The sequence below is a fragment of the Sapajus apella genome, unplaced genomic scaffold, assembly GCF_009761245.1.
Source record: "Sapajus apella isolate SASKATOON/1434 unplaced genomic scaffold, GSC_monkey_1.0 scaffold42, whole genome shotgun sequence".
Taxonomy (NCBI): Eukaryota; Metazoa; Chordata; class Mammalia; order Primates; family Cebidae; genus Sapajus; species Sapajus apella.
In genome coordinates, this window is record NW_022436982.1 from 2,013,877 (window position 1) to 2,036,912 (window position 23,036).

The 23,036-nt window shown below is 39.2% G+C and overlaps 1 pseudogene; it reads left to right on the forward strand.

Moving 5' to 3' along the window:
* Positions 1 to 9,147: 9,147 nt before the first annotated feature.
* On the forward strand, positions 9,148 to 10,098 carry LOC116566171 (annotated as a pseudogene).
* Positions 10,099 to 23,036: the final 12,938 nt, after the last annotated feature.

The window sequence follows — 23,036 nt, forward strand, 5'->3', positions numbered from 1 at the left end:
CCCCCCAACTGACCCCAGTGTATAGTGCTCCCCTCCCTGTGTCCATATGTTCTCATTGTTCAACACCCACCTATGAGTGGGAACATGCGGTGTTTGATCTTCTGCTCTTCTGTCAGTTTGCTGAGAACGATGGCTTCCAGGTTCATCCATGTCCCTACAAAGGACCCAAACTCATCGTTTTTGATGGCTGCATAATATTCCATGGCATATATGTGCCACATTTTCCCTATCCAGTCTTTTGTCGATGGGCATTTGGGTCGGTTCCAGGTCTTTGCTATTGTAAACAGTGCTGCAATGAACATTCGTGTGCATGTGTCCTTATAGTAGAACGATTTGTAATCCTTTGGATATATACCCAGTAATGGGATTGCAGAACTTACTGGTTTACACTCAGCTGGTCAGAAGAACGATGGCTGAATCAACTCTTGATAGTCACCAGGAATTGATATTGCTTTCATCTAAGAGTTTCTTTCTTTTCTCTTTTCGCTGTCTCTTTGTCTCAAGTCCTTATTCCTAGGTTCGACTTGCTTTCCAGTTACAAATCCTGAAAGAATTGTTTTTTTTTTTTTTTTTTTTTGAGACGGAGTTTCGCTCTTGTTACCCAGACTGGAGTGCAATGGCGCTATCTCGGCTCACCGCAACCTCCGCCTCCTGGGTTCAAGCAATTCTCCTGCCTCAGCCTCCTGAGTAGCTGGGATTACAGGCACGCACCACCATGCCCAGCTAATTTTTTTTTTGTATTTTTAATAGAGACGGGGTTTCACCGTGTTGACCAGGATGGTCTCGATCTCTTGACCTCGTGATCCACCCGCCTTGGCCTCCCAAAGTGCTGGGATTACAGGCTTGAGCCACCGCGCCCGGCCCTGAAAGAATTGTTTTTAACCACAATTTATGTTGTGATTTCTTGCATAATTCTCCCTCCTCATACAAAATTAAATAGAACTTCAAAAAAGTTTAAAATAACTCCTTTGCTCCTAACCTAATTAGACCCTTTAAACTTCTTTTTGTGATTACTAGACACAGGCAAACTAAGGATGGAATATAGTTATGATTCATTCAACACATTTAAAAATTCCATTTATTTCAACACATTTGAAAGCTTTGTATGCTCAGGCTCTGTGGTAGGTGGTGATGGTACAAAGATGAATAAGCAGAACCTCTGCCCTCTGCAGGGGTGTAAGTAAGCTAAACATGATGATGGTGGTGGGGTGGAGGTGGGGGGTTGTGGATGGGAAGGTCCCAGCATGAAGATTTTTGTGCAGCAGTTCGCTATGACACTGAAAGGGAATCGGGCCTTTATTCAGAAGCTTCTAAGATAATTTATATAGAAAATAGGACCTAGCCCTTGGGAGATTATAAGCTGGTTCCCAATTTCCTTTTTTGGAAGTGGTGATGAAGCTATTTATATTCTTTCAGATTGGGTTCTCTTTGGGCCCTGGACTGGGTCAGGCTGGAGTTAGAGGTTAAACTGAGGTAAGCCTGAGGTGTTTGGGGAGACTCACACCTTCCAGATTTTAGAATGATTCTCAGTGGCTTGCAAGAGTTGATATGCCTCCAAAGAGAATACCTGGATAATTTTGCCATTTTCAGGTAGGTTTTCAAAATCCTCAGTGATTTGGGGTCTATCACTTTGGAATTTGTGGTATTTTGGAACAATATAGGCTAATTTCTATTTTTACATTCTCTGTGAAAAAAGGGACTCACACACAGATAATATTGAAAATGTATAAAGGATTAATAAAATAAACTGTATTTAGCAATTCCAGAAGCACTTAAAATTGACATACTAATTAGAAATAATACCCATCTCTTCATGAAGTTAGCTTCTTAACTAGAATTCATGTTATAATATATAACATGAATTCTAGTTAAGAATTCATATAGTTAAGAATTCTAGTTAAGAAGTCATAACTATGTATATAGTTAAAATGTCCCAGTGCCAGCTTTTCACCAGGGTAGACTTAGGATAACTTTCAGGCTACAAATCACCCCTGTGTTGTGCAAAGAGACAAATTAACCATGACATAAATCTAATGGGTTGTTTATTTCCAGAAGCAGCAAAAGCTAGAAAACCATGGCAACCAATGTAGTCAGAGATATGTGAAAGGGACTTATATTCTTGGCAAAAATGAATTAAAAAAAAAGGTGCAGAAAGTCCTGAAACACTCACTAACAGTTCTAGGCAATTTAACTTTTCCTTTTTCATTCTGGTGGAGGGTTATTTGTTGCTTTCACTACAACACTTATTTTAAAGTTCTAAGCTCAGTGGCAGAGGCTCAGTCAAAAAGCCTATGGAATGTTTTATAGAGAAAGCAGTGGTAATGATAGTGTATCAAGAAACTACAAAGAACCCAATGTGTACCATGTGCCTTAAGCCACATTCTTTCCTTATGAAAGTCATCTCTTAAGATCTACATGAACTCCATTAGGCCACAAAAAAATTACTGCGTCAGTTCTGTTACTGGCAAAAAACTTAGCTGCTAAAGCTGAGTTTGTGGATGGTGAAATTGCTACTTGGCTGTTGTACTGTTTTCAGTTATTTTATAAACCCACTGATGCTTAATCAACGAGAGCAATCTGCATCTATTTGGTCAACAAATAATGGTGCAAACTTTCTTATTCAAAACAGCTGGAATAATAAAATGGAAAGCATAGAAGTAGCTATTTTGCTGTCTGGTTATTGCTATTGATACCAGGCCATGGTGGTTCAATCAAAGGCAGGAGGAAAGGGCTTACCTGTCTCCTTCTTTTCCAGAATTTCCCAGCTCTAATTCATTTCTGGGATAAGGTGTTTGTTTCCAAAAAAATCTCTATGTAAAATGTACCCAAATTCTTGAGCTGTAGTAAATTCACACTTTAAACTATGAGCCACAGAACTTCTGGGCTTCCACCTCCGGAGGAGTGGCCACAGGTCAAAAGGAACACAGAAAGGTGAATGTGGAGGGAAAGTGCAGTGATAGAGTAGGTAGTGATGGGGAAGAGAGCATTGGGAAAGGATTTTGATGTGAGGACCAGGCATCCTCGGTGGGTAGGTGTGACTGAGGCAGCTTAGGGAGGCCTGGGAGCCTGAAATACCCTTTGATGGGATCTAAGGGTATTAAGGTGTTAGCTTACACAGTTTTGTGGAGGACTGATCTGGCTACATCTCTTCATTTTGTAGGCCCCATTGAGGTGCAGAAGAAGGAAAGGAGCTGTTCCAGCTACTTTAGCTGACTAACAAATATCCTAAAATGTATTGGCTTAGAACAATGACATTTATTTAACTGATGGATCTACAGGTGGGGCAGGACACAGGTGCTATTGTAGCTCATGCAAATGCTGATCTATGTCACTATAGATTAGTTTGCATTATCTAGAATCTAAAATAAAAGGAATGATACAGTATCCTTTTTGTCTGGTTGCTTTTACTCCATATAATTATTTTGATATTTATCCACATTGCTGTGTGTATCAAGTGTTCAGTCCTGTTTATTGCTGAATAGTATCCCATTCTATAGATGGGCCACAAATTGTTTATTCTCTATGGATAGACATTTGGGCTATTGTCAGGTTTTGACTATTATAAATACAGCTGCTGTAAATAGTTGTACACAAATCTTTGTGTAAACATGTTTTAATTTTAGGAGAGGAATGGCTGGATTATATGGTAGGTATATGTTTAACTTTTTAAGAAATTTCCAAACAGTTTTCTACAGACTAGTTTGCATTTGCTAGAGTTTTATATAAATGCGATCATCCAATGTGTACTTTTTTGTTTGACTCCTTTTACCCAGCAGAATTACTTTGGGATTCATCCACGTTGTTGCATATATTAGTAGTCAGTTATTTTATTGCTGGGTAGTATTCTAATGTATTGATACACCACAGTTTATCCATTTACCTGCTGATGGATCTTTGACATGCTTCCTGTTTTTGGCTATTACAAGTAAAGCTACTATGAACACATGTGTACAGGTTTTTGTATAGACACATATTTCCTGTTCTGTGTGCAGCTGAATCATCTATGGAAAAGGTGAATTCTTCTGCTTTAAACATCAGGACTCTATCTGCCAGGTGCTTGCCACTATTTCTGTCAGCAGCAGGCTGTTAATGATGACCTTTGTATTAGTCAGGGCTCTCCAGAGAGACAGAATATGGATATAGATAGATAGAGATATAGATAGACAGGCAGACACATGAGGCGATTTGTTAAGGGAACTGGCTCATGTAATTTTCAAGGCTGAGAAGTCCCACAATAAGCTAGCTGCAAGCTAGAGAACCAGGGAAGCTGGTGATGTAACTCAGTCCGAGGCCAAAGGCCTGAGAATGCAGGAGACTTCTGGTACGAATCCCAGGGGCCAAGGGTCAGAGAGCCTACAGTTCTGATGTTCAAGGACAGGCAGTATAGAGAAAGAGAGAGGGAGAGAGAGAGAAAGAGAGAGAGAGGAAGAAAGAGAGAGAGAGAGAGAGCACCGTCAAATTCACCTTTCCCCTGACTGTTTGTTCTGTGTAGGGCCCCGGCTGATTGGATGGTGATGCCCACACTGAGGGCCAATCTCCACTCAGTCCACTTAGAAGCACGGCAGTCTCCCCCAGGAACACCCTCATGGGCATGCCTGGAAATGTTTCATTGGCTATCTAGGCATCCTTTAATACAGTCAAGTTAATGCCTATGAATAAAATAACTATCATGACCTTCCAAGCATTTTGTAGGCTTAGCTCTAACAATTAGAGTAAAATTTTGTAGATGGAGTGAGGTAAGGATAACTTCCTCCTTTTGTCTGTGACTGGCTATACGGTTGTCCCTGTACTCTTTGTTGAAAATAAAATTCTTTTAAAAATATCCTTCATAAGCTAATTGTGTATACTTTGTTTACTTTTATGTGGTGCTCAAGCTTCTGCTTGATTAGCTTAGTGGCCAGCTATAGGACTGAATAAAGATTTCCTTAAATTCTTTGACCAGTCAATCTTCTGCCCTTCTGTATATGCTTTGGGGCACACTTTCAGTGCTTAGCAGTCTGCAACCCTACCTTAGCTTCCACTGCCTGCTTGCTCAGAGCCTCCCACTCAGAGGTGGGAGGTTGGGGTCTTCTCAGGTATTTCCTGGAGATGTGCCTGGCCCTGCCTATGCGTGTAGCCTTCTAGATCCCCAAGAATATTGTGTAACTTTTAAAAGCTCCTTATGGACATTTTATTCCCAGATTTTTGCTTCAAGGTTTTTGGCCATCTTCTGTTTTTTGAGTCAATTAGTTTCACAGCCTCTGGCAGCTATGATGTTAGGCAATTGTGGCTGACTGTTTTTGACAAATGCCTTGAGACTTTTTCTTATTGAGTGACTCTGAGGTCAAATAAAGAGAAGGCCTATGAATGGGGCTTTTCATTTCTTTTTTAAAAACTTTTATTTTAGGTTCGGGGGTACATGTGCAGGCTTGTTATATAGGTAAACTCATGTCATAGGGGTTTGCTGTACAGATTATTTTGTCACCCAGGTAATAAGCCTAGAACCCAATAATTATTTTTGCTGCTCTTTTCCCTCCTCCTACCCTACACTCTCAAGTAGGCCTCAGTGTCTGTTGTTCCCTTCTTTGTGTCCATGAGTTCTCATCATTTAGTTTCCACTTATTAGAACATGCGGTATTGGTTTTTGGTTCCTCCATTAGTTTGCTAAGGATAATAGCCTCCAGCTCCATCCACGTGTCTGCAAAAGACATGATCTCATTCTTTTTTATGGCTTCATAGTATTCTGTGGTGTATATATACCACATTTTCTTTATCTACTCTGTTACTGATGGGCACTTAGGTTGATTCCATGTCTTTGCTAATGTAAATGGTGCTGTAGTGAACATATGTGTGCATGTGTCTTTATGATAGAACAATTTATATTCCTTTGGGTATATATCCAGTAATGGGATTGCTGGGTTGAATGGTAGTTCTGTTTTCAGCTGTTTCTGAAATCACTGCTTTTCACAATGATCAAATTAATTTACACTTCCATTGACAGTGTATAAGCATTCCCTTTTCTCTGCAACCTTGTCAGCATCTGTTCTTTTTTGACATTTTAGTAATAGCAGTTCTGGTTGGTGTGAGGTGGTATCTTATTGTGGTTTTGATTTGCATTTCTCTAATGATCAGTGATATTGAGGTTTTCTTCATATGTTTATTGGCTGCATGAAGTCTTCTTTTGAAAAGTATCTGTTCATATTCTTTGCCCACTTTTTAATGGGGTTGTTTTTGCTTGTTAGTTTAAGTTTCTTACAGATGTTGGATATTAGACCTTTGTCAGATGCACAGTTAGTAAATATTTTCTCCCACTTTTATGTGTCTGTTTACTCTGTTGATAGTTTCTTTTGCTGTGTAGAAGTTCTTAAATTTAATTAGATGTGAATGAGGCTTTTCCAGAGAGCTTTCAGATAGGTCAAATAGTGGCAAATAGCGGCAATTCTGATTTTAGGAAACTCCAAACCTGGTTTTTCCTCTCCAGTGGCTGCTAAGCTGCTGGTGTTTACAGTTTCTGAGGCTGCCTCTTTTCAAGGCTATTACAGAGGTAGGGAGAATAGACTAGACAAATTCAAACACCGCAAAGCTCACTCTTTGTAAGTGAGATTCAGCCACTTTACTTGAACAAGTGCTTCTTGGATCCTTGTAAGCCATTAGTTAATTTGTAGAGCTCTGAGAAAGTTAATTTTAACTATTTTTTTGGACTAGTGTATGGACTTCTAGAGGTTCTTACTCTACCATACTGGAAGTACTTCTCTCCAGTTCCTTCATTTTTACTTTGTTCGTTTATCAGCATTGAAAATTTATGAGAAATAAATGGGCTTCTGGGTGTCTACACACCTCTGCAGAGATAGAGCAATAACAGTGTGTGGTTGCCTAACATGAATGCTCTGCAGCAGTGAGTGCTGAGCACCTGTTGTTTCAGCTTGAACTTTCCTTAACCTGGAGAGGAGCAAACAGTTAAGACCCGGAGTACAAAGGAAACAACACTGGTCAATAGCAGCGGTTGCATGTGTAGGGCTTCTGGGTAAGTGCTGAATGCAGTAGCCTAAACTAATGCAATTTCAAAAAACTCAATTGCTACAGATCACTTTTATATCATTTCACAGTAGAAAAAGATATCAGATGGTGACAGTTCTTGTCCAGACTTTTGGTTTTAATGTAAAAAGGGATGCTTCTGCTTAGAGATAGACAATACTGTTCATATGTTTCCAGTACTTGCTTTCTCTTTTTTGAACTCCCCTTTATTGACAGTGGCTGAAGCTCAACCATTTATCTCTTCTCTTCTTCTTCTCTCCTTTAAGACCAGGGTCTATAGCAGTGAATTTAGACAGTATTGTGTGAGTTGGGAAATACTTGTGTAGAGAACTGGTTTTTGCATTTATTCACTTCAAAGAATCAAATGAGAAAGTCTAGACCAAGACTGGGAATAACTCTTTTTTTTTTTTTGAACTAAAAAAAATTATCCTTCTTACACAACTATTATCTAACACTAATACACAACTGTTAACTAAAGCCTAGACCAAGAGATAATAGTTATACAAGAAGGCCAATTTGAGTTCAAAATAAGGAATTATTTTCAAAAACAACAGCTTTAAATACAGCTCAGTTGCCATTTCCTGTGAAGTCTTCCTCACTTTCCCTGGAGGAGTGAGTTTTTCCTTTTGTAGCACTTGATATGTCTCGCCTTTTACCACCTTCTCATTGTATTATAGGTATTCACTTACATGTCTATCTAGCTTAGTGGTTTTCAGCCAGGGGCAATTTTGCCCCCCCCATGGGTGTTTGGTAATGTTGGAAAATATTTTTGTTTGGCACATGCGAATGGGGGTGGTGCTGGCAGCTAGTGGGTAGAGGCTATGGATGTTGCCAAACATCCTACAATTCACAGATGGCTCTCCACAGCAAAGAATTCTCCCTTCCCGAATGTCAGGATTGCTGAGATGCAGAAACTCTGCTCTGTCCATGAGATTTGAGGGCAGGGAGCTTGCAGCTACATATATAAGACACAATGAATGGTAAACATATCGGTTAAAGAAGAGAGTAAAAAGTCTGTTTGCTTATCATCAGTCTTGCAGTTACAACCATTGGTTTGAAGGCTTAAAATGATGCATTTACATTTTTCTTTTCTTGGTTGGTCACTGAGAAGGAAATCCAGAAAGATCAAACAATCCATTTATTCATATGAATAGATGTCAAAAAAACATGAAAGATGTCAACCTGAGAGGCACTGGGGGCAAGCTAGAAAATGAAATCCTGACATTTCTTCAGAAAGGCGTCACTCAGCCTTACCTTAGCTGATGGGGCTGGCACTCCTCATTTATCAGAATAGGCATGGTCTTTTATCTGAGTTTGTTTTACTCCTCCATGGGGCTTTAGGATGTAGATTTGATTTGCCATTCTCTGTTATGCACAGAGTCTCAAGATAACCCCATGGAGAGAGATGCAGAGAACGAGGCAGCCTGTGCACAGATGACAGAGGGATGGGAGGCAAAATATGAAGGAGAAACTTTCTGATTCTATTTATTGACATAGGAAAAGAAACCATGATCTTACTTGTTGGTGAGAAAAGATAAAGAGCATGGAGGAAGAGATGGGTTGACTCTCCAGATTGGGGCTTACTTATAGTAGGCATCACTGTGAAAGCAAACTGTACCAAGTGGGTTGGCATCTTCCAGACATTGCTCTTCCAGGGAAAGTGAGCCCAGGTCTAAGAACATATACACATATCCTCTATTTGTCAGTGTTTCTGTCAGGATAAGTGTACACAAAGCAAAAGCACAGAAGTTTGAGAAGTTTGTCAAAGAGACTTAAGTAAAAATAATTAACGAATTTATGAATTAATGATTTAGGAAGAGATAAGGGCTTTGTGAAAACTAAAGTAGTTGCTGTTCATTGAGTATTTAAGCTTTGCCAGGACTTTGCTAAATATTTTAATTTACTCTTCATTCCTGTGAGTTAAGAATGTTCATCTTTTTATAGATGAAAAAAAAGTGAGGTTCAGGGAGGTCAGCTAGCTTGCCTGGGGTTGCAGAGCTTCTGTGGTAGAGTTAGGATTTGAACCTAGACCCATGCTGCAAAAAAGTAAGACAGGCCCTACAGCACCGGAGTCAAAGCCAGTTCCTGGCCCAGTCCCATCCCTTAGCCACCTGCCTCCTCTTTCCTTTCAATATGACAGGTACTGCTGTGTCCTTCGCAGAGGACTTCCTGGCAGATAATGTCACTGCAGCCATCCCCAAGATGGCAGTGGTACCCATTGAGGGGGTCAAGCTGCTGCTGCAGGTGCAGCATGCCAGCAAGCAAATCACTGCAGACAAGCAATACAAGGGCATTATAGACTGCGTGGTCCGTATTCTCAAGGACAGGGAGTCCTGTTCTTCTGGCATGGTAACCTGGCCAATGTCATTGGATAATTCCCCACCCAGGCTCTCAACTTTGCCTTCAAAGATAAATACAAGCAGAACTTCCTGGGTGGTGTGGACAATAGGACCCAGCTTTGGTGCTACTTTGCAGGGAATCTGGCATCAGATGGTGCCACTGGGGCCACATCCTTGTGTTTTATGTACCCTCTTGGTTTTGCCAATACCAGTCTAGCAGCTGATGTGGGTAAACCTGGAGTTGAAAGGGAATTCAGGGGTCTCAATGACTGCCTGGTTAAGCTCTACAAACCTGATGGGATTAAGGGCTTATATCAAGGCTTTAACGTGTCTGTGCAGACTATTGTCATCTACCAAGCTGTCAACATCTATATCTATGACGCTGTAAAGGGAATGCTTCCAGATTCCAAGAGCACTCACATTGTCATCAACTGGATGATCGCACAGTCCATCACTGCTGTTGTTGGGTTGACTTTCTATCCATTTGACACTGCTTGCTGCCTCATGATGATGCAGTCACAGCTCAAAGGAACTGACATCATGTACACAGGCACACTTGACTGCTGGAGGAAGACTGCTCATGATGAAGCAGGCAAAGCTTTTTTCAAGGGTGTATGGTCCAATGTTCTCAGAGGAATGGGTGGTGCTTTTGTGCTTGTTTTGTATGATGAAATCAAGAAGTAATCATAAGTTATTTCCTAGGATTTTTTCCCTCTGTGAGCAGGCATGTTGTATTATATAACATACTTTGAGCATTCTTGACAGACTCCTGGCTCTCAGTTTACCAGTGGCAACTATTTTCTGGTTGAAAATGGGAAGTAATAATATTCATCTAACCAGTTTTCTCTTAAAGCCATTTCCATGATGATGATCATGTGACTCAATTATATTTTGTATTCCAGTCTCTCCTGATAAATAACAAATTTGGAGACTAAAAAATATCTAAAAAAAACAAAAGCAAAGTAGTTGAGCAGGTAGAATTCAGTCAGCAAACACCCAGAGTCCACTCTGTTCAGCAGAAGCCCTAGAAAGTGTTGTTTTACTTGGGTTTTAATGAAGACAACAGAAGAATCAGATGGCACTGACAGAATCTACCCACTATGATAAGCCACTTAATTGTACACATATGGCTTACAACTCTTCAGGCCACAAATTGGGGGTGGAGTCACAGACACTGCTACCATCCATATGTCACAGACTAGTCCCTATCAGCTAATAAGGATCCCAGCCCTTTGTGAAACATTGCAAGATTTTCTGAATAATGGGGTTTCTTCTAGGTCCTTATGCATGTGTCAGACAGCTTGCTTGCAGAACCTTTCATTTCCCTCCTCTGTCTCTGACCTGACCACTGCCAAGCACTATCAGTGTGGTGCAGAACTTGAGTACAGACTCTGGAGTCAGACATTCACAGATCATGTCCTGCCTCTGCCACTAACTTACTGAGAACTTGGATAATTAGCTTACACCTACTTTCCTTACTTACAGAATGAGAATAATGATCATTCCTCCATCATAAAGTTGTAAGGATTAACTGAAAGAATCCATTCATCCAAGATTGCTGAATAGGAACAGCTCTGGAGTACAATTCTCAGTGAGAACAACACAGAGGGTGAGTGGTCACCGCATTTCCAAATGAGTTATTACTGCCCACAGACCAGGAGATTCCTGGGCTGAAAAGTACCACAAGTTTCCAGCATGGCTGTTTCAGCTGGCACAGTGGGTTTCTGCACAAAAACTCACACAAATCTGGGCAGCTGTTTCAACTGGTGCCTGGGATACCTGGGAGAAAGAGCTGCCCATTCAACTGAAAAAAGGGGGCTGGAACAGGGAGCCAGGTGATCTGGCTTAGCGGGTCCCACAGCCAAAAAGACCAGCAATCTGAAATGCTCTGGACTGAGTTTTGCAGTGAGTGCAACTGGACCTGGGACAGTCCAGCTCTTTGGGGGAAAGGCGTCCGCCGTTACTGAGGCAGCCCACCACTACCAAGACAGTCTGCCATTACCGAGGCAGTCCACCATTACGAAGGCAGTCCACCATTGCTAAGGCAGACCGTCATTACTGAGGCAGTTCTAACTATACCTCTATAAACAAAACTGCAAGGAAGTTCACACAGCAGCTGAGCAGAGCCCATGGCAGCTCAGCAATGCCTCTTCTGGCAGACTGTGACAAGGCTACCTCCTTGCTGAGCATGACATCTCTGTAAAAAGGCAGCAGCACATCAGGAACTTAAAAATAAAGCCCCACCTTCCCAGGACAGAGCACCTGGGAAAACAGGTGGTTATGAATTCCATTGTAGCAGACTTAAACGTACCTGCCCAGCAGCTCTGAATGTAACAATGGAGCTCACAGATTAGCACTTGAGTTCCTATAAGGGTCAGGCAGTCTCCTCAAGCAGCTACCTGAATCCCTTATATCCAAAGAGATACCTCATATAGGAGAGCTCAGGCTGACATTGAGTGGGTATCCTTCTGAGACAAAGGCAACAGAAGAAGAAACTGGCAGAAACCCTTACTGTTCTGCAGCCACTACAGGTGATCCCAGGCAAGCAGGATCTGGAGTGGACCTCCAGCAGTCCTACAGCAGAGGGGTCTGACTGTCAGAAGGAAAACTACAAAACAGAAAGAAATAACTTCAACATCAACAAAAAGAACATCCACTCAGAGACCCCATCCAAAAGACACCAACTACAAAGACCACAGGTAGATAAATCCATAAAGATGGGAAGAAACCACTGAAAAAAGGATGAAAACACCCAAAACCAGAATGCCTCTCCTCCTCCAAGGGATCACAACTCCTCATTAGCAAGGCAACAAAGTTGGATGGAGAATGAGTCTAATGAATTGACAGAAACAGGCTTCAGAAGGTGGGAAATAACAAACATCTCTGAGCTAAAAGAACATGTTCTAACCCAATGCAAAGAAACTAAGAACCTTGAAAAAAGGTTTGACTGAATGCTAATGAGAATAAACAGCTTAAAGAAGAATATAAAAAACCTCATGGAGCCAAAAAACACAACACGAGAACTTGGCAAAGCATACACGTTTCAATCACCGAATCGAACAAGCAGAAGAAAAGATAGGAGAGATTGAAGATCAACACAATGAAATAAAACAAGAAGGCAAGAATAGAGAAAAAAGAGTGAAAAGAAATGAACAATGCCTACAGGAAACATGGGATTGTGTGAAAAGACCTAATCTACATTTGATATATATACCTGAATGTGACAGAGAGAATGAATCCAAGCTGGAAAACACTCTTCAGGATATTATCCAGGAGAACTTCCCTAACCTAGCAAGGCAGGCCACCATTCAAGTCCAGGAAATACAGAGAACACCACAAAGATATTCCTCAAGAGAGCAACCCCAAGGCACATAATCATCAGATTCACCAGGGTTGAAATGAAGGAAAAAATGCTAAGGGCAGTCAGAGAGAAAGGTCGGGTTACCCACAAAGGGAAGCCCATCAGACTCACAGTGAATCTCTCTGCAGAAACCCTACAAGCCAGAAGAGAATGGGGGCCAATATTCAACATCCTTAAAGAAAACTTTCAACCCAGAATTTCATATCCAGCCAAACAAAGCTTCATAAGTGAAGGAGAAATAAAATCCTTTACAAACAAGCAATTGCTCAGAGATTTTGTCACCACCAGGCCTGCCTTACAAGAGCTCCTGAAAGAAGCACTAAACATAGAAAGGAACAACCAGTACCATTAACTCCAAAAACATACCAAATAGTAAAGAGCATCAACACAATGGAGAAACTGCATCAACTAATGGGTAAAACAACCAGCTAGCATCAAAATGGCAGGATCAAATTCACACATAACAATATTAACCCTAAATGTAAATGGGCTAAGTGCCCCAATCAAAAGACACAGACTGGTAAATTGGATAAAAAGTCAAGACCCTTCAGTGTGCTGTATCCAGGAAACCCATCTTACATGCGGACACACACAGGCTCAAAATAAAGGGATGGAGGAAGTTTTACCAAGCAAATGGAGAAAAAAAAAAAAAAAAAAAGCAGGAGTTGAAATCATAGTCTCTGATAAAATAGACTTTAAACCAACAAAGATCAAAAGAGGCAAAGAAGGGCATTACATAATGATAAAAGGATCAATGCAACAAGAAGTAACAATCCTAAATATATATGCACCCAATAAAGGAGCATCCAGATAAATAAAGCGAGTTCTTAATGACCTACAAAGAAACTTTGACTCCCACACAATAATAGTGGGAGACTTTAACACTCCACTGTCAATATTAGACAGATAAATGAGCCAGAAAATTAACAAGGAAATCCAGGACTTGAACTCATATCTGGACTAAGCCAACCTGATAGACATCTACAGAACTCTGTACCCGAAATCCACAAAATATACATTCTTCTCAGCACCACATCACATCTACACTAAAATTGACCACATAATTGGAAGTAAATCACTCCTCAGCATATGCAAAAGAATGGAAATCATAACTAACAGTCTCTCAGACCACAGTGCAATCAAATTAGAACTCAGGATTAAGAAATTAACTCAGAATCACACAACTTCATGGAAACTGAACTACTGGCTCTAGAATGTTGACTGGATAAACAATGAAGGCAGAAATAAAGATGTTCTTCGAAACCAATGAGAATGAAGAAACAACATACCAGAATCTCTGGGACACATTTAAAGCAGTGTCTAGAGGGAAATTTAGAGCAATAAATGCCCACATGAGAAGAAAGGAAAGATCTAAAATCGACAACATATCATCAAAAATGAAAGAGTGAGAGAAGCAAGATAAAAAAACTCAAAAGCTAGCAGAAGACAAGAAATAACTAAGATCAGAGCAGAACTGAAGGAGATACAGACACAAAGAAGGCTTTAAAAAATTAATAAATCTAGGAGCTGGTTTTTTTGAAAAGATCAACAAAATAGACAACTTGCCAGATTAATAAAAAAGAAAAGAGAGAATAACCAAATAGATGCAATAAAAAATGAAAAGGGGATATCATCACAGATTGCAAAGAAATACAAACCACCATCAGAGATACTACAAACAACTCTGTGCACACAAACCAGTAAACCTGGAAGAAATGGATAAATTCCTGGACACTTGTACCCTCCCAAGCCTAAACCAGGAAGAAGTCAAAACCCTGAATAGACCAACAACAAAGACTGAAGTTGAGGCAGCAATTAACAGCCTACTAACCAAAAAATGCCCAGGTCCAGATGGGTTCACAGCTGAATTCTAGAAGACATACAAAGAGGAGCTGGTACCATTCCTTCTGAAACTATTCCAAACAACCCAAAAAGAGAGAATCCTTCTCAAATTATTTTATGAGACCAACATCATCCTGATGCCAAAACACAGCAGAGACTCAACAAAAAAAGAAACCTTCAGGCCAATATCCATGATGAACATAGATGCAAAAATCTTCAATAAAATACTGACAAACCGATTGCAACAGCACATAAAAAAGCTTATCCATCACGATCAAATAGGCTTCATTCCAGGGATGCAAGGCTGGTTCAACATAAGCAAGGCTATAAATGTAATCCATCACATAAACAGAACCAAAGACAAAAACCACATGATCATCTCAATAGATGCAGAGAAGGCCTTTGACAAAATTTAACAGCCTTTATGCTAAAAGCTCTCAATAAACTAGGTATTGAAGGAATGTATCTGAAAATAATAAAAGCTATTTACGACAAACCCACAGCCAATATCATACTGAACAGGCAAAAACTGGAAGCATTCCCTTTGAAATCTGGCACTAGACAAGGATGCCCTCTCTCACCACTCCTATTCAATTTAGTATTGGAAGTTCTAGCCAGAGCAATCAGGCAGGAGAAAGAAATAAAGTGTATTCAATTAGGAAAGGAAGAAGTCAAATTGCCTCTATTTGCAGATGACATGATTGCATATTTAGAAGACCCCATTGTCTCAGCCCAAAATCTCCTGAAACTGATAAGCAACTTCAGCAAAGTCTCAGGATACTAAATCAATGTGCAGAAATCACAAGCATTCCTATACACCAATAATAGACTTAAAGAGAGCGAAATCACTAGTGAACTACCATTCACAATTGCTACAAAGAGAATAAAATACATAGGAATACAACTAACAAAGTATATAATAGACCTCTTTAAGGAGAACCACCAACCACTGATCAATGAAATAAGGGAGGACATAAACAGATAGAAAAACATTCCATGCTCATGGTTAGGAAGAATCGATATTGTGAAAATGGCCATACTGCTCAAAGTAATTTACAGATTTTAATGCTATCCCCATTAAGCTACCCATGACTCTCTTCACAGAACTGGAAAAAACCACCTAAAACTTCATGTGGAACCAAAAGAGAACCTGCATAGCCAAGACAATTCTAAGCAAAAAGAACAAAGCTGGAGGCATCACGCTACCTGACTTCAAACTATACTACAAGGCTACTGGTACCAAAACAGAGATATAGACCAATGGAACAGACCAGATGCCTCGGAGGCAATGCCACACATCTACAACCATCTGATCTTTGACAAACCTGACAAAAACAAACAATGGGGAAAGGATTCCCTGTTTAATAAATGGCGTTGAGAAAACTGGCTAGCAGTGTGCTGAAAGCAGAAATTGGACCCCTTCCTGACACCTTACACTAAAATTAACTCCAGATGGATTAAAGACTTAAACATAAGACCTAACACCATAAAAGCCCTAGAAGAAAACCAAGGCAAAACCATTCAGGACATAGGCATAGGCAAGGACTTCATCACTAAAACACCAAAAGCATTGGCAACAAAAGCCAAAATAGACAAATTGGACCTGATTAAACTACAGAGCTTCTGCACAGCAAAAGAAACAATCATTAGAGTGAGTCAGCAACCAACAGAATGGGAAAAACTTTTTGCAATCTACCCATCTGACAAAGGGCTAATATCCAAAATCTACAAAGAACTAAAACAGATTTACAAGAAAAAAACAAGCCCATTCAAAAGTGGGTGAAGGATATTGAACAGACACTTTACAAAAGAAGACATATATGAGGCCAACAAATATATGGTAAAATGCTCATCATCACTGGTCATTAGAGAAATGCAAATTAAAACCACATTGAGATACCATCTCATGTCAGTTAGAATGGCGATCATTAAAAAATCTGGAGACAACAGATGCTGGAGAGGATGTGGAGAAATAGGAACACTTTTACACTGTTGGTGGGAGTGTAAATTAGTTCAACCATTGTGGAAGACAGTGTGGTGATTCTTAAGGACCTAATAACAGAAATTCCATTTGACTCAGCAATCCCATTGCTGGGTATATATCCAAAGGATCGTAAATTGTTCTATTATAAAGACACACGTATGTTTATTGCGGCATTGTTTACAATAGCAAAGACCTGGAATCAACCCAAATGCCCATCGATTATAGGCTGGACAAGGAAAATGTGGCATATATACACCATGGAATACTATGCAGCCATAAAAAACGATGAGTTTGTGTCCTTTGCAGGGACATGGATGAATTTGGAAACCATCATTCTCAGCAAACTGACACAAGAACAGAAAATGAAACACTGCATGTTCTCACTCATAGGTGGGTGTTGAACAATGAGAACACATGGACACAGGAAGGGGAGCATCACACACTGGGGTCTGTTGGGGGGAATAGGGGAGTGGGGGGGTAGGGAGGTTGGGGAGGGATAACATGGAGAGAAATGTCAGTTATAGGTGACAGGGTGATGGAAGCAGCAAACCACATTGCCATATATGTACTTATGCAACAATCCTGCATATTCTGCACATGTACCCTAGAACCTATAGTGCAATAAAATATATATTAAAAAAAAAAGAATCCATTCAAAGTGCTTAGTGTGATGTCTTGCAAATATACCTCCTTAAAGTTTAACTATTAGTATTTTTAATTGCACTGTATCTTCCATGAATGATAAGAAGCCGCAGCATTTAGAAGTTCCCTGGGAAGAGCACTCTTTAGAGAACTAACTAAGGACAAACCCCCTTGGAGCCAGGAAGTTTTTGAATATGGAGAGAAAATGGGAGAAGATGGTGATTTCCAGCCAAATAGAGTGGGCTCCTCTCAATCCCTTTTCACATCTCCAAGGCAATGTGGAGAGTTTTATCTTTAATCCAAACTATACGTTAAAACTTTTTATTAAATATTTCATAAGAGTATATGCCTGGCATGCCTAAACATGTAATTTGTGTTATATAGCTATGATTTTCTGTGTGTGTACATATAAACATACAAACATATATATATATATACACACACGCATACACACACATAGAATTTTTTTCTCTATATAGAAATTTCTGTATATGTGGACAATATAAAATTCTATATATCTAGACTATGTAGAATAAAAATTTCTATATATACCTATATACCTGTATACTTATCAGATTTTCTGTTTGTGTGTTTATATGTAAATATATACTTACATATATTTAAATATATATATAATTTGTGTTTGCATATATATAAAGAGAGAGAGTGTGTGTGTGTGTGTGTGTGTGTATTTGAGTGTGCTGCAGATGGGTAGAGAGCCATTTTCTGTGATGTTATAAAGAAGCTTGATTCTTAAAAAATTTAAGCACAAGTTGAACTGTATATTCCTTGACCTTGGAGATTATGACTCAGGAGTCTGGGAAAGGCAGAAATAATTTTAAACAAGCATTTCAGCTATCTTAGAGGCAGGTGATCCAGAAAGTACTGGAACAATAGCTAAAGTAAACTTCATGGAATGAACTTTTTGGGACAGGCTATCAAAGTGTCCATGATGGATGTCTTTCCTGGTCCCTCTGTTGTCTTGTTTTTCAGCTCCTCTTGTGAATGTGAAAGTTAGCACCACGGAAGTAGAGGGAATTACTCTCATTCTCTCCAAGTCTTTTTGAGACTCTTATTAGATGCCTCCTTACACAGTAAAGCCATACCTTTCATGTATCTTCAGTTGCAGAGAAATCTGAGTATGAAGTTGTTTTTGCCTAACACTGCTATCAATGGGGAACACATGGGATTAGCTGAAACCTGAATTCATGCTCGTGGGGAAATCCTAAACTTTAAAGACAGGCTCAGTGGAGGCAATATTTAATTCTGCTTACAAGTACCTATCTCTGCCTGAAACAGAAAGATCCTCACTGTAATTGACCAGGGTTCTTCTTTGCAAATAAGATCATCCACTCTACTAAATCAAAGCATAAGAGGCATTTGTTAAAAAAAAATACCGTAGGCTTGTAGTATAGTTTGAAGTCAGGTAGTGTGATGCCTCTAGTTTTGTTTTTGTTTTTGCTTAGGATTGTCTTGGCTCTGTGGTGTCTCTTCTGGTTCCATATGAAGTCTAAGGTTTTGTTTTCAATTCTGTGAAGTAAGTCAATGGTAGCTTGATGGAGATAGCATTGACTCTAATGTTTATTGTGGCACTGTTCACAATAGCAAAGGCTTGGAACCAACCCAAATGCCCATCAGTGATAGACTGGATAAAGCAAATACGGCACATATACACTGTGGAATACTATGCAGCCATAAAAAAGATGAGTTCATGTCTTTTGCAGGGACATGGATGAAGCTGGAAACCATCATTCTCAGCAAACTGACACAAGAACAGACACGCAAACACCACATGTTCTCACTCATAAGTGGATGTTGAACAATGAGAACACACAGACACAGGGAGGGGAACATCACACACTGGGGCCTGTTGGGGGGTGGGAGGCTAGGGGAGGGATAGGTGGGGGGATTGGGGAGGGATAACACTAGGAGAAATACCTAATGTAGGTGACAAGGGGATGGATGCAGCAAACCACCATGGCACGTGTATACCTATGTAACAAACCTGCAGGTTCTGCATATGTACCCCAGAACTTAAAATATAATAAAAAAATTTACAAAACCTCCAGGTAGGGCAGAAGGCTTTGAGATCAGGAACAATGCCCAAATGCATCTCAGAACAGTTCCAAGGACAACCCTTCTGCATTACTGTGGGAAGTTCCATTATAGGTTCATCTGATTGTAGAATCTGAATCACATGTCTATCCAGCTGTATGTTGAAGCTGGCTCAAACCTGGTCATAAGAGTTGACTGTTAAGTTTCATAGACTTTATTTTTTAAATTTAAATTTTTTATGTTTTTATTGATACATAATAGATGTACATATTTTAGGGGTACATGCAATAATTTATACATTCATTTGGTACATTCATATAATCAAATCAGGGTAATTGGGATATCTATCACCTTAAATATTTATCTTTTCTTTAGGAAGATTGGAATTATTCTCTTTTAGCTATTGAAATGTACAATAGATCAATGTAAACTGTAGTCACACTGATGATCAGTTGAGCACAAGATCTTATTTCTTCTAGCTACTGTATATTTGTACCCACAAATCAACTTCTCTTCATCCCCTCCTCCCCCATACTATCTCAGTTTCTGGAAAACACCAGTCTACACTGTATCTTCATGAGATCCACTATTTTTTCATTCACACATATGAGTGAGAATATGTGATATTTGTCTTTCTGTGCTTGGCTTATTTCACTTAACATAATTACCTTGAATTTCATCCATGTTGTTTCAAATTACAGGATTTCATTCTTTTTTATGTCTGAATAATATTTCATTGTGTATATATATCACATTTACTTATCCATTTATGGGCATCTGGATTGATTTCATATTTTGGTTATTGTGAATAGTGCTGCAATAAATATGGGAGTACAGGTGTCTTTTTGATGTATTAATTAACTTTCTTTTGGATATATATCCAGGAGTAGGTTGCTGGCTCATGTAATAACTCTATATTTAGATTTTTGAGGAACTTCCATACTCTTTTCTATAGTGGCTGTACTAATTTACATTTCCACCAACATTGTATGGTTCCCTTTCTCTACATCCTTGCCAGCACGTATTATTTCCTGTCTTTCTGTCAAAAGCTATTCTAACTGTGGTGAGGTGATATCTCACTGTAGTTTTGATTTGACTTTCTCTGAGGGTTAGTGATGTTGAACATTTTTTCATATATCTGTTGGCCATTTGTGTGTCTTTTGACAAATGTGTATTCAGATCTTTTGCCCATTTTTGAATCAGATTATTATTTTTTGCTATTGAATTGTTTGAGTTCCTTATATATTCTAGTTTTTAATCTTTTGTCAGATGGATAGTTTGAAAATATTTTACTCATTTTTGTGGATTGTCTCTTCGCTTCGTTGATTGTTTTCTTTTCTGTGCAGAAGATTTTTTGCTTGATTTTTTGTCTATTTTTGCTTTGGTTGCCTGTGGTTTTGAGGTCTTACTCAAAAAGTCTTACCAAGACCAGTGTTCTGGAGAACTTCCCAAACATTTTCTTATAGTAGTTTAACATTTCAGGTCTTAGATATAAATGTTTAATTCATTTTGATTTGATATTTGCATACAGCAAGAGATAGGATCTAATTTTATTCTTCTGCGTATGATATTGGGTTTCCCAGCACCATTTATTGAAGAGACTGCCCCTTCTCTATTGTATGTTTTTGGTGTCTTTGTTGAAATGAGTTGGCTATAAATTTGTGAATTTATATCTGAGTACTTTATTCTCTTCCACTGGTCTATGTGTGTGTGCTTGTGCCAGTACCATACTGATTTGGTTACTATAGCTTTGTAGGATGTTTTGAAGTCAAACAGTGTGATGCCTGTGGCTTTATTCTTTTTGTTCAGTTTTTTTTTTTTTTTTTTTTTTTTTTTTTTGCTATTTGAGGTCTTTTATGGTTCCATATAAATATTAGGATTGTTTTTCTATTTCTGTGAAGAATGTCATTGGTATTTTGATAGAGATTGCACTGAATCTGTGAATTGCTTTGAGTAGTATTATCATTTTAACAATATTAATTATTCCAGTTCATGAGCATAAAATATCTTTCCATTTTTGGGGTCCTCTTCAGTTCCTTTCATCAGTGTTTTATAATTTTTCTTATATAGGTCTTTCACTTCTTTGGTTGATTTGGTTCCTATGTATTTTATATCATTTGTAGCTATTGGAAATAACATTGCTTTCTAGATTTGTTTTTCAGATAGTTTGTTGTTGGTGTGTACAAATGCTACTGGTTTTGTATGTAAATTTTGTCTCGGCTCAAACAACTGATATGTGTCTGCCTGTCCCAAATGGGGAAGATCCCAAAGAAGATAGTTCAGCACTGTGGAAAGCCGTCTGGGGTCCATGGTTGGGGAGCTGCAGCATGTGCCTTTTACAGCATGATACTGCTGAACAGTCAGTCTGATTTGGTGTCTTCTTTGGTGGAGTTACAGAGCAGAGTTTCCAGGGCTGGAAATGGTAGTCCCATCTCTACTCTTTCTCTCTGGCTTTCCTCAGGGATATTTTTCCTTTTAGTCACTCATGATGTTTCCCATGGGTTGAGTCAGGAATGGATCTCTTGTCAGGGAACTCAAGATGGTGAGGAAGCTGGTTCTTCACTTTAATCTCACTTTTTCCAGTGTATAAACTGTGTAAGGGGAAATTTTCTACACACGTGATGCCAGGCAGATTGGAGTGAGTGATGCTGACGATATGGAAATCCAATTCTCTTACTATCTGTTTGGAGTTTTTTTTTTTTGCTTCTTTGTGGCCCTGGGAACCAATTCATCCTCATATCTTAGTTCTGGAATATTCTGGGATGATAATTTCAGTGCTGCATATTTATTTTGTGTGTGTGTGTGTGTGTGTGTGTGTGTGTGTGTGTGTGTTGGGGTTGCATCTGTGATATCATTTTGGAATTGGAAGTCCCCAGTTTCGGGAATTTTAAAAGCCAGTTTTAAACTGTTAGAAACTTGAAATAGGCCATGGTAGGAATGTAGGTGTACCTTGTGTTATTGTGTTTTACTTCATTGTGTTTTTCAGCTATTGTATTTTTTACAAATTGAAGATTTGTGGCAACCCTGTGTCCAGCCAGACTATTGGTGCCATTTTTCCAACAGCATGTGCTTACTTCATGCCTCTGTGTCACATTTTGATAATTCTCACACTATTTCAATTTTTTTCATTATCATATCTGCTGTGGTGATCTGTGTTCAGTGATCTTTAATGCTACCATTGTAATCATTTTAGGGCACAACAAACTGTGTCTTCCTATTCCCTGAGACAGAATAGTATAAAAATTCGACTAATGAGTAACCTTACATGAGTAACCTTACAATGGCTTCTAACTGTTCAAGTGAAAGGAAGACTCTCATGTCTCTCACTTTAGATCAAAAGCTAAAAGTGATTAAGCTTAGTGAGGAAGGCATGTCAAAAGCCAAGGCAGGCTGAAAACTATGCCTCTTGCACCACACAGCCAAGTTGTGAATACAAATGAAAAGTTACTGAAAGAATTTAAAAGTGCTATTCCAATGAACACATGACTGATCAGAAAGAAAAACAGCCTATTGCTGATATGGAAAAAGTTTGAGTGGTTGGGATACAAGATCAAACCAGCCAAAATGTTCCTTAAGTCAAAGCCTAATCTGAAGAAAGACTCTAATTCTCTTCAATTTAATGAAGGCTGAAAGGGGTAAGGAAGCTACACAAGAAAAGTTTGAGGCTAACAGAGATTAGTTAATGAGTTGTGTCCATAACATAAAAGTGCAAGATGAGGCCAGGCACTTGTGGCTCATGCCTGTAATCCCAGTACTTTGGAAGGCAGAGGTGGGCGGATCACCTGAGGTCAGGAGTTGG